General features: G+C 40.4%; 1 long non-coding RNA gene across 2 annotated transcripts in view; it reads right to left on the reverse strand.

The window, feature by feature from the left end:
• Positions 1 to 7,014: 7,014 nt before the first annotated feature.
• Positions 7,015 to 12,200, reverse strand: part of LOC110316133 — a 49,003-nt gene continuing 43,817 nt past the window's right edge. For both annotated transcript variants that reach the window (XR_002380253.2, XR_002380254.2), the window contains one exon: positions 7,015 to 10,998. This is a non-coding gene — a long non-coding RNA (uncharacterized LOC110316133). The remainder of the gene's footprint in view (positions 10,999 to 12,200) is intronic.

The raw sequence follows: 12,200 nt of genomic DNA on the forward strand, positions 1-12,200 counted from the left end.
AAAAATGAAAGTCTATGCATGAACACACATTTTCTTTCTCCCCTGAGTGTACCACTATTAACACATTGGTACACATTCATATACATATATATATACATATATATATGAATATATATACATATATGTATTTATGCATCATATTGCTACACATTCATATATATATATGAATATATATACATATGTATGCACCATACATATATGCACCATACATATATGTATCTATATACTTATGATTACTTTACAAAAAATGGATTATATATTATTTATACTATTCTGTAATTTTCTCTTTATACATAACAATATCTCCTTTGTACTTTTCCATCTCAGTAAAAATAGCTCTGCCTTCTGCCTTATAAAAATATGAATAGATAATACATGAGCATGATACACTATATAATAGGACAACAGGATAGTCTTCCAATCTCCCAGCCAATTTCTCCCCAGAGACAACCACTATTATCACTTCCTTAAATGTCTTCCCACAGTCACACAATGCATATAAACATACTGAATATACATATGTATGTGCATACACAAATAGTAGCACCCCACACATATTTTTCTATACCTTGCCTAGTATACCTTAAACGGCAACATAGTATTCTATTGTAATTTTATTTAACCAAATTTCATGCTTGGGTAACTTTAATTTTTCATCCTTTGCTAGATACAACCACATTGAATAAAATTTAGCATTTTTCAATGAGAGAGAGAGGCAGAGAGAGAGGCAGAGAGACAGAGAGAATGAATTGAAACTAAAGGTTTTCAAAAGGGCATTGGAGAATGTAAAACCAAATGTCCATTGAGACTAAGTCTAGAGCTGAGGTAGAGCAATAGAGTCCTTGTTTAGCATTCACAGGATCCTGGGTTCAGTCCTGAGCACTGCAAACCAATATATAAAGTAATGAAGTCTGAAGCTAGAGCTTTGTCTAGGAGGCACTGAGGTAAATATTTGAAAAACAATTTAAAATCCTAGGTGCTAAGATTCTTATGAAAAAGGAACTGGCTGTCTCTGTGACTTTCAACCAAAACATGCTAAGGAGAAGCCTCTGTTGTTTTGATGCCTTACACCTCTAGATTAACCATGATGCAACATTATTCTCCAATCAGTCTCTGACATGCAGAGCCACACCCACATGTAGGTCACACAACGGAATCTAGGGAATGCAAAGAACATAGCAGCCACGAAGGGTTTTTGAATGTGCGGTAACCAAGAGTTAATTTAAATTCAAGTGCATACATAGTAAGTTTGAGGTGCTTCTGGCCATGCCTGCCTGTGTTGCAGTCTGCATGTTTGTTGATTGTGTCCTTGGTTCTAAGGGCATAGAACATGCACATTTCACGCTGTATGTGTTGTAGGCAACAACAACAAAAACTGACCTGAGAATTCTCTGTTCCATGTATCACAATGATTTTATTGTCTATACAAGGTTTTCTGCCAGCTTAGAAACACAATGGTTTAATTGTGGAGAACATAGACTTTCAGTATGGACTTGTCATTATTTCTAGTATATCAAATTGCTATATTTTGGGATTGGACTGGATTCAAATGTTAGATTTTTTAAATTTGCTATTTTATTTACTGACTCATTTTTATATATTAAATTTATTGAATGAATTTTGGCTTTGGATTAGGTAGAACTGACAACAATCTCTGAACTGACTTCTGTCATTTTGTAAATTTTTATATGAAGTAGTGTTCTCAGCATTGATGATTATAAAATCAAAGTAGCACTCACTGATAAGTGGATATTAGTCCAGAAACTTAGAATACCCAAGATACAATTTGCAAAACACAAGGAAACCAAGAAGAAGGAAGACCAACACGTGGATACTTCACTCCTTCTTAGAATAGGGTACAAAATACCCATGAATGGAGTTACAGAGACAAAGTTTGGAGCTAAGATGAAAGGATGGACTATCCAGAGACCACCCCACCTGGGGATCCATCCCGTAATCAGCCAACAAACCCAGACACTATTGCATATGCCAGCAAGATTTTGCTGAAGGGACCCTGATATAGCTGTCTCATATGAGGCTATGCCAGTGCCTGGCAAACACAGAAGTGGATGCTCACAGTCAGCTATTGAATGGAACATCGGGTCCCCAATGGAGAAGCTAGAGAAAGTACCCAAGGACCTGAAGGGGGCTGCAACCCTGTAGGTGGAACAACAATATGAACTAACCAGTACCCCCAGAGCTCATGTCTCTAGCTATATATGTAGCAGAAGATGGCCTAGTCGGCCATCATTGGTAAGAGAGGCCCCTTGGTCTTGCAAACTATATATGTCCTAGTACAGGGGAATGCCAGGGCCATGAAGTGGGAGTGGGTGTGTAGGGGAGCAGGGGCAGGGGGAGGGTATAGGAAACTTTCAGGATAGCATTTGAAATGTAAATAAAGAAAATATCTAATAAAAAAAGATGGAAAAAAAGAAAAATAAATAAATAAAATCAAAGTAATAATCAACTCTGGAAAATATTGAAGATGTTACATGTCTGGCAATATCAAATATTCTACTAAGATTTAACTCTTTCTGTTACAATGAGCAAGCACCTGAATCTCTTTAGTATACAGATTTTGTTTTTTTTTATATTAATATATACAATTGTTTATATTAAAAGAATTATTTAAAAGTCATTTCTTAATAATTTATTATGAGCCAATGTTTGATTTATATAACTTTACACACATGGAGTCATACAAAAATCTCTCAAGGGAAAGGGGCATGAACAGAAAAAATTCAGACGCCCTGGCTTAAATGGCCCCCTTTATTGTTAATGAGCCTGCCTAGCTAAGAAATCATGTTCCTTTGTGTGACAGTGATTATTGCATTGACACTTTTTAGAGGAGCATATTATACAGATTGCAATCAAATTAGAATTATTGAAATTATTTATTTGCCAGGAAAAAATCAGAAGATATAGTTTCTTTCATATAAAATGAATTATTAACTAAATTGACAAAATAGGCATCTTTAGTGTCTGGAATCTTTTTCAGGGGGCAAGAACTGTTGCTGTTTTGTTTTGGAATAGAGTCTCTCTATGTAACCCCATCAGAATTCCAACATAAAAGTCTCCAACCCTAAGCCCCCTGCTCGCTAGAACATCCGGTGTGCACCACCACATGCAGCTGATTAGTCTTGGGATGTGGAGGGATGGCGGCCTGGACCACCAGGTAGGTGAGAGAAGCTGCATCATCTTATTCTCTTTGCTTCCGTTGCCCAAGAGAGAAGTGTTTGTGTTCAGTGTCTCTCCCCCCACATGCTGGAAGGCAGAGTAGTGTGACGAGGAACACGGGAGATGGGTTTCAAGCAGGGTGCTTTTTATATAATCCTGTCACTCCAACCACTCAAGTGAGAGCTTGGAGGAAGCAGGGATACCGCCATCAAAGGGATGCTCATATGGGACTCAGCAGTCTTCACTGGCTCCTTGCCTTGCACCTACCACCTACCTGCCTACCTTACTTCCCAGCTGAGTCTCCAAGGCTGGCAGAAAGCCCAGTGACTTGTTCCATAAATTCTAGAAAATGAACACTGTCGGGTTTTTTGTTCGTTTGTTTGCTTGCTTTGAATTTTTGCGTTTCTTCCTTTTCTGCCTTTTATTGAAAATGGATGTCTTTTTCTTGTAACATATCCTAATTATGATCTGCTCTCCCTTTGCTCCTCCCTGTTCCTCTCCACCTCCCTTCCCATCCAGACCTACCCCCTGCCTGTCTCTCATTAGAAAACAGGCTTCTAAGGGATGAAAATAAAATATAATAAAATAAAAACTAACACACTGGAATTGGACAAAACAAACAGAAGGAAAAGAGCCCAAGAGGAGGCACAGGAGATGGAGACCCACTTATCTGTACGCTCAGGAATCCCATAGAAACACCGAAGCCGTAATATACACACAAAGGACCTGATATGCCAGACAGGCCATGAGCACACTACCTCAGCTTCTGATGTGACTGTTGCTTATGTTGATTGAGATAGCCTAGCTTTTGTGGTGTCCTCCGTCCCCTCTGGCTCTTACACTCTTTCTGCCTCTTCTGTGGTGTTCTTCAAGCCTTGAGAAAAGGCATTTGATGAAGACATCCCATTGAGGGCTGTTTCAGGGTCTCTCACTCTTTGCATGTCTGTCTGGGGAAGGGGTCTATATATGTATTCCCATCTGCTTCAGAAAGAAGCGTCTCTGATGGTGGAGAGAAACAATCTGATCTACGACTATAGCAGAAAGTGAAGAAGGAGGGAAGCAAGGGAAGGAGGGAGGGAGTGGTGGAGGGAGGGAAAGAGGGGGGGAAGGAAGGAGAGGGGGTGATGGAGGGAGGGAGTGATGGAGGAAGGGAAAGAGAGATGGGGAAGGAAGGAGAGGGGGTGATGGATGGAGGGAGTGATGGGGGAGGGAAAGAGAGGGGGGAAGGAAGGAGAGAGGGAGGGAAGAAGGTAGAGAGAAAGGAAGGAAAACCTTCTGGACTCCTTCTCTAAGGCAAGTTTTAAAAAAAAACCCAATCACATAGCTACACACTCCATATCTGACCCGCCAGACTCAGTGGTGAAGGGGAAGGTCATCCACCTAGAAGCGTACCCAGTTCATTCAGGGCACCTCTGTGTCTGCCCATGAATGAATACTGTAGAATTGTCCTCAAGCAGACTCCCCCATCCCTTCACCTGGAGTCTCTGTTTCTGCAAATGACCTGGAATTCACACAGGACTCATCTTCAGCTCTGCCCACCATCAGCAAAGTGTCCATTATTTCTGCATGGCCTCTAGCTCTGTGGTAACCAGTACCATCCAGCAGCCCTAAATTCCAAACACAGCTAAATGTTGACCTAGTTCTAAAGCCAGCTGACGGTGGCTTTGCCTCTGGGAGTCAGCCATACTCCTGAGTACCCTGTGCTAACCGAGTGCCACCTTGCCTTTCTCCTCCACATCATCGTTATAATTAATAAGCAACAATATCATCCCTCGTGGTTACGTGCTCATTAGGTGTTAACTGGTCTTAGCATCATTATCTCATTAAGCCTTTCCAGCTAAATTACTTTATCAGCTTCCCTCCAAAGGGGGTCTGTGCTGTCTGCTTGCAAGGAATCCTCAGCACAAGCAGAGGAAAGCAAGGGGGAGAAATCACGGTATTTACATCAGTTTGCAGTGTGAACAGTTTCTCAATTAATATTGCGTCTACAACTTTACATTGCTATAAATCCTCTCACATAAGTGCTTCAAACAATATCCAAAAGCTTTGTAACTTATGGCAATCATTTTTATGGATGGGAAAAATGTTGTAGAGAAATATAAAGTATTTACAGTGGTTTAAACTTCCTCCCTCCCCCCTACTTACACATCTATTTGGATAATTGATCTTACCATATTCTCTGGGATGCTGAATTTGGAGATCTTATATTAAATGCTGTGATAGGGGCTTGCCCCCCCCCCCAGGCTTCAGTTACTCTAGATGCGATCTTTTCTTAACTTCCCTGATAATGCTTACCTTTTCTTTCCATTAATAGCAATCATTTTATAAATCAGCCTCTTAGCAAGGGAGATGAAGAACAGTCTACTCATAAAGGAACAGAGAATACAGGCTAATGCGTTTCTCCTGATGTGCTTTCATTCCTAAGGAATGACACTTACCACTCCGTCTATTGTTCTCGACTTTTCGTGGGGACTATGAACTCTTTTGGTTCTTTCCACCGTTATTTCTAGCTCCTGCACCTTCCCTGGAGGTTGCTGGATCACCATGCAGAGTCTGAACTTGTCCTTTTACAGCCTCTTAGTCACACTCAGCTTCCCGGTCCAATTATCCCTTCCCCCATCCCCTGCCTCCCCAATCCTTAATCATCTCCCATGCAATTCGTCATTACACTCACTTTCCCAAGTAATTTTCCCTTCTAAATATCTTATTATTTCATACTCCTTCTTGCACACGTCCTTCAAACTCGATTGTTCATTTGATTTTCTCACAAATTGGACCATCTTACTGGACAGGCAGCCTTTCCTCTGCTCCATTGTCTTCTTCCTCTGTCTCCCTCTCTACTTGATAAATTCTTTATTTCCATCCGAGCAAGCGAGGAGTTGAAATGGTATCATAAATCTCTTCATCTCCTTTCATCTTTTTTACTTAATTGTCGAAATTTAATTATCATTTTAGGAAGAAAAATAATGGAGATTCCTAACTCAAAATCCTCCCACACATAAACAACGAGGGGCTTTTTTGTTTGTTTGGTTGGTTTTGTTGAGGTTTTTTAAATCTCATCAGGAGCAATAAAGGAAAATTTTTCCCGTCCCCAGATAAAATAGTGTAAAATAGTACTGCTCTAAGTAAAATTAGCAAGTGTTTACTTCTTTGGGGGTGAAGCCGGGCATCACATCTAAGAGTTGCTCCTGCCATAAACCTTTCCTCTTGTGGCTCTGAAAGCAAGTCTCACACACAAATCTTGCCTTCCTCACACAGTCCTGCCTTGCCCACTGTTGTCTAGGATATCATTCAGCTTTCCAGTTTCCATGGTTTGCTTGTAAGGACTCCACGGGCTTTGAGGGCCTTGGCTGTCCTTTTCATTTTCCTATCATTTGTTTGTTTGTTTGAAGTCTCAGCAAATTTTGTTTTTACCCCAGAGACATTCATTATTCTCCTTTTTATTATTTTTCTCAGCCTCCAGAGCCTCCTGGTCTCCTCCTTTTGTAGTGAGTGTGGCCGTCTCTCAGATTCCTGTCAGGAGCAAAAAGTCCAATTTTTCATCTGTGGTCCTTATCGCCTTTCCATTTTCATTCGCCACCCTTTCATTTGCCCCCCCCCTCCTTGGCTGCTTGATTTTATTCCACATACACCCCATGTTTAAGCCTGACCATCCTTTGCAGTTGGTGTGCTTGCTGAATTTCACCCACCCTGCTTCCCTAGTCATGGAGCAGCCATATTGTTCCCATGATGCCCCTGGGTGGTAGTAAGGAAAGACAACATGATCATATACTTCATTAGCCATAGCACCACAATGATGGGATTAAGCATCCCAGAAAGAGGACAGATTCACTGTGGTATGCTTATAGGAAAAGCTGCCGCAATTTCCCAAATTCTATCTCTTTATTGAACTTCTTTGAAAAATGGTACTCATTTTTCAAGGTTATTGATTTTCCCTCTCCATCACAGGCATATAAAGTCCTCATATGAGAATGAGTTTAGTAGATTGTAAGCACAGAAACCTGGCACATATTTTCCACCCCCTGGCTTCCTTTTTCTGTAAACTGGCAATAGGTATAGACCACCTGGGATGAGGGAAAACCATTATTTTGCATGAATTAACCAAATGTATGTTTCTTTGAAAAGACCTGAGCTTCCCTAAGTTCATCCTTTTTTAAAAATAATCCAAATGATCTAGTGTTATTGCTACAATATGACCCCTTTCTCCCTCAATTTTCTCTTACAATTCACACACGATTTCTCTCGAGGGTACGATAGAGTCTAATTTTCTTCATTATTCAATTTGGTTCCTGTTAAGTGAGACAGGCATTCACTGACAAGAAGAACATTTAAATTTTGGCAAATAAGTTCATTAGTATTCAGAAAGCTTTGCAACCCTCATATTTAATAAACCTTTCCATTACAGAGTAAGAAATCGTGAAAAATAGTCAAACAAATTAGCAATGGGGCCACCAAGAGAGCACATTCAACGCTAATAAGGAGATGTCTCAGTTTATCAGTTTTCTGTCAATCATTAAAACAAGAAAGATGAAACTTGCAATTATATACAAGGAGACATAACTCCTAATTCCTTCTTCCTACCTGAAGCAGAAGAATTTTAATTTCTTGGGAAAATATGATTTTTCTTTTCTCTTGAAGGATAAAGAAAACATATCTAACCTGCTTTAAGGTCAATGGCTGGAATTAGAACACACCAGACCATTTATACATTTAGCTTTCCTGGGGCAACTGTTCAGATGCTCGGAGCTTTCACACAAGGCTTCGTACTTGGAAGTGTGAGGTGCTCAGCCGGTTGTTCCCCTTTTCACCAGAATGATTAGCATTATATGACTTTGCTGACTCCACTTGTGCGCAAAGGGAGAAATGTTGCCCAACAATATTAGCTGGGCATGTTTACATCGTTGCAAGACCAGCTTAGGTTACCTGTGACTGTCTCAAGAAGTACACATCTTTAGGTAGTTGTATATGTATATGAAGAGTTGTCGAGGCAGCCCTGTGTTCTGGTCTCACTGTCTGCCAGGCTAGCTAGTCTCCAACTCATAGAGAGCCACCTGCCTCTGCCTCCAGAGCGCTGAGATTAAAGACATGTACCACTATGCCCTGCCCATCACAAAATATATTCTGATCATGTATTTTCCCTCCTCCCACCTCCGCCTAGATAGATCTTCCCACCTCCTATCCACCCAACCTTCTGTTCTTTATCACAAAACAAACAACATCAACAAGAAAAAAAAATCAGAAAAGCAGCAACAAAAACCAAAACAGACAAAAAAAGCTAAAAAGGAAAGAAAGAAAATCAGTAAGATAAAAAAAAAAACCCAAGACAAAACAAAAAGGGTACAACAAACATTTATTCCAATATATCTTGAATATGTTAATTATTTAAGTTGGTTTTACATTTATTTATCTTGGCCCCTTGATTTTCTAAACTTCTATCCAAAAAGTTTATCGCATGAATTTCATACTTTCCTTAATACATTTGCCATGTAGAAAATAAATACTAACATATGCCTACATAAAGAATAGCAACAGAGATAGAGCCCTTAATCATAGGAAAGTATAGACATTACCTGGAGGAAGCTATTCCTTGACCTGAACTGAAAATGAAAATTGCAAGTCAAGAGTCATCCATTTTACCAGTTAAGTCATAATTGCAATGTCTAAAGTCATTCCCTATAATAAAAATACTCAAAACCAATATTGTATGTCAGTGCTCATATTTTGAAATTCCATTGCTTTATGTATTATAAAATATGCCCTGGACTCAGAGAGAAGTTTTCAATAGATGTGTTGATAATGAAAGAGATAGACATGATTAATTCTTAGAAGGATTTCCAATGAGGTCAGACAACATTTTTGTCTGTTTATTGTTTGCCCATTCCTTTTTAAAGAAGTGGCAAGTCACGGGGATAATACAGAGAAACATTCGCTCTCCCTGGGCAAGGATGGGATGCAGGCAGTATTCACTGTTCTTCCCAGGATGAGGGGTTATCCTAGACACACCTCGGAAGTAAATGATCTCTCTTCCTCATACCTGGAGAAAGTTCTTCTTGTGGTGATCTAAACAGTTACTTGAATGTATACCTTAGTGCACAGCAAAACTGCTTAGGCAGAGTGAGGCCTGTAGGTGGTTACCTCAGGGGTACCACAGCACGGTCTGTCTAAATACAACAGGCTCCCTCCAAAGAAAATTCCAGAAGAAAACGGGAAGACTCTCTGTGTCCAATTTATCATGCAGCTCCAAACCTAACGCATCCCTGATGCATGCTGCGTAGCACAAGCTCAATAGGGATGGGAATAAGGAAAGAACGGGAGGAAAGGCAGGCAGCACGGATGACAAGGGACTCAGAGATAGCATCTTCTTAATGCCAGAGAACCTGATGTGTGTTTTTAAAAGTTGATATAACAGACCCTCCCTCAAAAGGAACAATGTTTATTCTAACAACAAAAGGGAGGGTATTTTGAAACTGGCCACTGGAGCCCGGGGCCTGATGTTAAAAGTCTTTCACAACTAGAAGGGGTTTAAAGTCATTTAGGAGACTTTCATGGGGAATGGGAAATAGCTTGCCCACAGTCACATAGTTTTTTAGTATTAATTTCTAAAAAGAACTAAAACCAAGGTATCAAAGTTTCCATGCCTAGCATATTTCATGTTGTGGTTTCCTACATGGAATAGAGGTAATCGTTGCTTCTGAACCCCATCCCCTGTTTGTTTTCTGGTTCAAATCATTTAATATTTCCCTCCCTAGAAGCCCTGCCAACCCCAGGCACTTCTCTGGCATCCCAGGACTTTCCAAGGCTTGCTAAAGAAAAGTAGCCAAGGTTCACAGAGTGTTTATAAAATGCTTGGAGAACACAGCCATGTCCATGACAGTGGCAGTAGGAACTCTCCCACTGACTAGGGGCTACACTCAAGAACATCTATGTGGCCACATACATATGATAGCCACTGTTTTCTAGAAGGACATTTGGTTGAAAGCTCTATGGGAAAGGAACAATGTCTACCTGCTGCTAGTTTCTGCTGCTAGTTCTGTGTTCTGTGATGTTTTTCATATCCATAATGTCCTCTACTACAAATAACTGCAATGTCATATTTCAGCCAAATAATTTTAAAGAGTTCAGTATCAACCTGTGACTTCACTGATCCAATTAGCTCAATACACAGTGTCACCACTTGGTGTACAAACAAAAAGTTCAAGGGGGGTTGAAGTACTCTTAACACTGAGTACAAGAGAGTCATTGCCAATATCTCTCAGGTCAAGAGTGCAGAACTACAGTGCAGAGGAGTAATACAAAGACCAATGAGTTGCTGTTTCTTATTAAAGGACAAGAACTAAGTAGGCGGACCACTGGAATTCTTAGCCTTGCCCCTGAGTCCTAATCCAGCAGGAATACCATAATATGTATTCCAGTAGGGACAAAACAGAAGTCCTGTAGTAAAACAAGTCCACATTCCTCTATATTTTGATTGTTCCTTGATTTCAATCTTTAAGGAATTATGAACCATCCCTCTACCGTGCATGTAGGGTATTTTCTTCTTATTATCTTTCTATGGATCTGACCCCACACTGTTCACTGTTGGCACTCTAAGAGGTCAGCGCTCCAATCTGTTGTCCAGCTGGTTCATCTCTGATCCAACCCTGAGAAGAGCCTCACTGGAGTGAAGAAAATGTAAAGGGGAAACTGTGGCTCATAAGAGTAGACAGCCATCCATGAAGTCTTCTCAAAGTTGGTGTCCAGGGACCAGAGGTCAAGACACTCCTCAGCAGTGGGAAATCAATGCAGAGAGATGTTCTTCTGGGAGTAGGTTTCCCTCCAGTTCTGTAAATTATAAATGAAAGATTATAAAGTTAAGCCACAGCAAAGTGGGGATCTTGGTAAACACAAAGCTTAAACAAAGCCTGATGAAGGATTCATTGGCTTTTAAGAAAAGTTTGTGTTTTCTTTCAGACAGTAGAGGAGACTATAGGAACATGGAAAATATACCTAAGCATCCTTTGTTCTTTTATCAAATTTGCAGCATCAGGAAAACAAATAAAAACAATAGTTGCAATTAAATCCAAGTGAATCTGCATGCATACGATTTATAACATAAATGAGCTAAGACAGGGTATCAGAGAAAAAGAAAGAGCCCAGGAATGTAAAACTTTTGTGCAACATTGCATGGAGTTGACCCAAAGGGAGTATTGTTTGGACTAACTCAGAGCCAAGTACATGCTAATATTAGGGACAAACTTGGATTTAAGATCCCATGAAAAGTCAGAAGCACTATTACCCAAGCGATGTTCAATTCCTGGGCAATCGATGTGATTAGTTCCTAGAGTCAGTCACGAAACAGGACAGAATGACCCTCACTCTCCAAAAGGTAGGTAGTCTAGATGAGGGATTTCTAGTTTGGAGCATAATCTACCAAAACCATCAAAGGCATATCATAGTGCCACCACTTTGGTATTGAAGAAAATCACCAAACCCTTGTTCTGTCCACCTGTCCCCTTTCTCAAGTCCAGGAACCCAGAGCCATGCTATATTTAATTGTCCACTCTAGTTTCTCTAACATGACAGATAGCAGTTGAATGGAACGTCTTCTAATCACTAGATCGGCATTTTTCACATTAGAGTATTATTAACAATTGGTTGCAGGGCATGGTAGCACACACCTTTAATGGCCAGTAATTGGGAGACAGAGGCAAGTGGATCTCTGTGAGTTCAAGGCCAGGCTGGTCTATTCAACATCTTCCAGGCCAGCCAGGACCACATACAGAGATTCTTTCTCACAACAAAACAAAACCAACAGTAGCTGAATGTGGTTGTTTGAATAAGAATGGTCCCTATAGGCTCAAATGTTTGAATACTTGGTCCCTAATTGGTGGACCTGTTTTGGGAAGGATTAGGAGGTGTGGCTTGTTTAAGATGTGTCGCTGGGGGTGGTCTTTGAACTTTCAAAAGCTCAAGCCATTCCTCCTCCTCCTCCTCCTCTTCCTCCTCCTCCTCCTCCTCCTCATTCTTTTTCCTCTCTCTCTCCT

Source organism: Mus pahari, chromosome 2, assembly GCF_900095145.1.
Source record: "Mus pahari chromosome 2, PAHARI_EIJ_v1.1, whole genome shotgun sequence".
Lineage (NCBI taxonomy): Eukaryota > Metazoa > Chordata > Mammalia > Rodentia > Muridae > Mus > Mus pahari.